General features: G+C 35.6%; 1 long non-coding RNA gene across 1 annotated transcript; it reads right to left on the reverse strand.

Annotated features, from left to right (window-relative positions):
* Positions 1-1,473: 1,473 nt before the first annotated feature.
* Positions 1,474-4,899, reverse strand: LOC143663510 (uncharacterized). Its single transcript, XR_013165978.1, has 2 exons — positions 4,427-4,899; positions 1,474-1,607 (listed from the first exon to the last, which is right to left on the reverse strand). It is a non-coding gene; the product is annotated as an uncharacterized LOC143663510 (long non-coding RNA).
* Positions 4,900-5,207: the final 308 nt, after the last annotated feature.

Raw genomic sequence — 5,207 nt, forward strand, 5'->3', positions numbered from 1 at the left:
AGGCATTCTTGCCACAGATAACCACCTGGATAACTCCTTCACTTCCTTGAAGTCTCAGCTTTCAGCTCTTTTGTCATCTCAATGAGATCTACCTTGACCATCTAAATTAAAATTGCAAACTCCATCTGGCTCCTACACATAACTCCAGTCCATAGTGTTTTATTCCCTTATTATGTATAGTCTGTTCTGGGTATCATCTGCTTCTCCATTAGAATGTCAGCTCCATGAAGATAGAAATCTTTGTCTATTTTGTTCAGTGGTATGGCTCAAGTACCTAGATGATGCTTGGCACAGAGTAGGGGTTTAATAAATATTTGTTTAAGTAAATGAGTGAATAAATGAATATCCAAAATGGCAGGAAACATTTTATTCATGTCAGTATGTACTATAGTTAATCTGACTGTATTTGACTGCATGATTCATTATGCTGGTGATATCTAATATGGGGGATTTTGAAATGCAATGCATTTGAGCATGTGTGCTATTTTGATTACAGTTTTTGAAATGACTTTTAAAGATTAAATAAATGTTTAGTAAAATATTTTATAAGTCTTGAAGCTACTTCATGGACATCCAGGTTTCTGTGGAATGTCTGTTTATTTAACAAATATTTATAAAGTACTAAGTCCTTTAAGCTTTAACTCCATACTTTGGGATTCAATTTAGATAGTTAAACAATGTAGAGCTTGTTCCAGAGAAGGTTTAAAGGAATCATCAAGGACAGTTATATCGAGGTGTGAGAAGAAACCCTTGACCAATTCAATTCAAAATCTGTTCAAGCTTGGTATATGCTTGGGTCAGCTCATTAGCAACATAGCTTTAAGTTGCCTGAGGGAAGGTGTCACAGGATTTATACACTTCTTGGGTGATAGGGTAATAAAAAGAGCACACATGTGAGTCAGAAGGCTTGATTTGAGTCCTAGTTCAAAGTTTTGGGAATGTTGATGTAGCACTACATTGTGAACCTGATTGTTGTCTTATTCATTCCCCAAATATGTATTGAGCACCTACTCTGTGTCAAGCCTTGTTCTGTGCACTTACATGTGTGAGCTCACTGCATCTGATTAGTTCACAGTGAGTTAGATACTATTATTATCTGCATTTTTATATGAGGAAATCAAGACTCAAATATATTAACTTGCCCAAAGCTCAAATGCTTTCAGGTGGTGGTGTTGGGCTTCATCTCCTGACAGTTTGGCTCCAAAGACCATAATCTTGATCTCTCATTCATGTATTAACTCATTAACTGACTGATTTAGTTATTTATTTAACAGATACCTATTGAGTGCCAACTATATGCTAGGTATTATGTTAGCAGTTGGGATACAGGAGCAAATAATGTAAAGCTTATTCCTATATACCATCTACAATATATATAAGGTATATACTTATACTCGGATTTTCTTCATCACAAGATCATTTCAAGAATCAAATAGCATAACGGGTTTGAAAGCATTTCTGTAAAACATAAAGTTCTCTACAAGTAGTTGTTTATTATTATTATTTATTCAAGGATCATGTGGTTAAATAGTAAACTTAAAAATATTTTCTTCTTACAATTTGGCATTTCTTCTTTAATTCTTGTTTGCTCTCTCTCTCCATTTCACCTAAGAAAAATAAAATCATTTACATCATGTGCTAGTTTGAAAGGATTTTTGTACCCTTGAAAAACCATGTTTTAATCCTGATCCAATATTGTGGGAGCAATCGTTTCTTTTAATCTCTATTCAATAATGTAGGTTCAAAACTTGATTATCTCCATAGAGATGTGACTCACCCACTTGCAGATAGAGAGAGATGTGACTCCACCCATTCCACGTGGGTCTTGATTAGTTTACTGGAATCCTTTAGAAGTGGAAACATTTTGGGGAAAGAATGACAGGAGAACTATGAAGCAGAAAGCCCATGCCATCAGAGACCTCTGGACATGAAGAAAGAATACATCCCTGGGGAAGCTTCATGAAACAAGAAGCCTGGAGAGAAACCTAGGAGACGTCGCAATGTTCGCCATGTGCCTTTCCAGTTGAAAGAGGAAACCCTGAACTCCACTGGCCTTTCTTTAGTGAAGGTAGCCTCTCGTTGGTGCCCTAATTTGGACATTTCTATAGACTTGCTTTATTTTGGACACTTTCACTACTTTAGAACTGTAAACTTACAACTTAATAAGTTCCCCTTTTTAAAAGCTGCTTTGTTCTGGCATATTACATTCTGGCAGCTAGCAAACTAGTACACATGATGACATACATACTTTTAAAAAGCCTAAGGTATGGAAATTTTAATTTCTAAAATTTACTTTGGTAAGTAATTTAATAGTAGCTTCCTCAGTTCATTTAAAACACCATTTAATGTAAAAGGTATTATATTTGCACATACATTTTCAAAAACGCATATATTTGCCCCAACTGGTGGGTTGCTTATATTGGAGCAATTTTAAATGATGAAACAACAGCCAAAAAACACTTTACTTTATGAAACCCAGGGAAATCAGGCAGCTCTGTCCAAATTTTGATTCCTTTATTTCTACAAAATTACAATGAAAAAACCTGGGGATGTGCATAGTAGTTAAATGTACCCTAAGTGCTTGATCTCTGGAGACAGAGAGCAAAGCTTATTATCTATGTGACATTTGGTGGATCATTAACTTTCTTATGGCTTGTTTCCTTAACTGTAAAATGGGAATAATCAGGTGGCGCGACAGTGGCTTAGTGGCAGACTTCTTGCCTGCCACACCAGAGACTTGGGTTTGATTCCCAGTCCTGCCCATGCAAATAATAAATGAATAAAAATAAAAATGGAAATAATCATTGTAAAATACTTCACAGGGTTGTTGTTGTGAGGTTCACATGGATCAATACAAGTAAACTTTATAACAGTGGCTTGTGCCTAGTAAGTGCCATATAAATATTATTTCTATTTTGGCTAAAGAAAAGAAACCTTAAATCTTAAAAAAGAGAAATCATATTAGATTTAGAAAACTTAACTACAGTCAATTCTTTTCTCAGGGTTTTGATTGCTAAATGTCATTTCTGTTGTTGGAAAAAAAAAAAAAGTAAAAAGAAAGGGAGAATAGCTACATGTGATTATCCAAAGCTGAAAAGCCAAGTACAAGCTAGATAGCAGCTGTGAATGCAATGCCCAGTTTTGAAGAGCAGCTTAAACATAATTCAGTGTCTGGACACATTTGTTAAATTGTCCTCAGCATTTTCATGTAGATCCTATTATTTCTGCAAATTCCTTCGTAATATTGCACTTTTTGTCATGACGAACACAACATCTCTTATCTCAGAAGTGGGGTTTTCCAGCTGTTGGGCTGAGGAAGCTCTATTCTTATGAGCTTCATATGGAAGCAGTGATAAGAAAGACAACACTGCCGTATTTTAACTAGCTGTTCTGATGAAATGCCTCCATTATCAGGTGGTGTAACTCCAGTTATTAATTTTAATCAGAAGGAATCTAATAGCTTAATGAAATCATTAGTATTAAGGTATTCCTAGGCCTCCAGCAAATTGCTGACCATATTATAGTAGTTAATTTTATATATATTAGAAGAATTATCCTGTAGGACCCAGCAAACACATTTATAATTTTTTGTTGTTTTCTGCTAAAGGGATCTTCTGTTCCAATTTCACGTGCTGAATGTACTACTTTGTGGGTGACAGAAATATGTTTTAATTTTTCCATTGATGGAAATCTTTTGCAAGACTCTGCAGTCATCTTCTCCTCTACTCTTCTGTCTTGAGGGGCCAGAATATATTTTTGTTTTCAAATATTTAGATATCCCTGTGTTTTTTGGTGCAAACAACTTTCTATTTAAAATGCTAATTGTATAAAATCATTGGTTATTGATTGATCATGGTATCAGCACTTTTGCTTTTTGGAATTTCACAAATTAATCCTAGGACAGTTTCTGAAGTTCAAAATGTAAACTGCTTATTAATGAGCCAGGAACCATAGGTATTTCATGAATTACACAATTTAGTCTTGGTTAATAAAAACTATCCTGTATTTATCTCTAAGTTAATTAACAAAACATTTTTTAATGTCTGCTAGATGGAATGGAAAGTGTTCTCTCCATTTGTGTTACTATTGCCTTTCCGATAAGAGAATAAGCTCTTTGAAGCCAGGAATATGTCATTTATTATTTTTATATCCTTCTTCCAAAACTACATACATGTTCATGAAATAATGGCTGATTGTATTCATTATTTATTGTATTAGAACTACCACAAAGTCTTAGCTTAAAATAGCTAAAATTGTTTATTATGGCTCATAATTTCCATAGGCCAGGAATTTAGAAAAGGCTTATTAAAGTGGTCCTGACTCAGGTTAGTTTTCTCAGAATGCTGCGGTCAGAAGTGTGCTGGGTCTACAGTCATCCAAATGTTCGCTGGGGCTGGAAAATTTACTTCCAAAGCAGCTCACTCACATGACTGGCAAGTTAACAGTGGTTCTTGGTGGTCAGTCTCAGTTCCTCTCCACGTGGGTCACTCTGCCAGGACACCTGAGTTTCTTCATGACATGGTGGCTATTTTCCCCCAGAGAGAGTGATCCCATAGACTAATGTGGGAATTTCAAAGCCTTTTATGACCTACCCATGAGAATCACATGCTGTCATTTCTACTGGTCACAGCCTGCTCTGAGTCCATTTTGGAGGAGATTCTACGTGGGCATATATGCTAGGAGGTAAGGATCACTGTGGACCATCTTGAATGTTATCTACCACACAGATGGAATGAATTGTTCTAAGACTCAAAGTCAGCCTTTGTGCTCATGATCCTCACCAAAGATTCATTACCATAAAAAACTGATTAAGACATCAGGAACACTGATTATTTATAAGTAGGTGGCCTAAGGTTTCACAATATTCAAACACATTTGTTGTCTGAGAGATAAAATCCAAAGTACAATGGCTTAAGCAAAGAGAGAAAGACTAGGAATCCAGATTCTCAATGATGTCACACAGGACCTACTGCTTTCATGTTTCCTTGGTGTGCCCTCATTCTAAACTTGACTCTATTTCTAGTGGCACAATGACTGCCAAATGCTTTTGTGAGTTTCATTTGTATCTAGATCTATTAGGTGATTGGATCATCACTTTGTCAAAGGGGAGTATATTATCATGAATGCTATGATCATTCAAATCTCACCCAAAGAAAAAAGGTGTGAAGAAAGGACAGAAAATGAGGAATCCCAATGTATTTCTATTA

Source organism: Tamandua tetradactyla, chromosome 19 (genome assembly GCF_023851605.1).
Source record: "Tamandua tetradactyla isolate mTamTet1 chromosome 19, mTamTet1.pri, whole genome shotgun sequence".
NCBI classification, from domain to species: domain Eukaryota; kingdom Metazoa; phylum Chordata; class Mammalia; order Pilosa; family Myrmecophagidae; genus Tamandua; species Tamandua tetradactyla.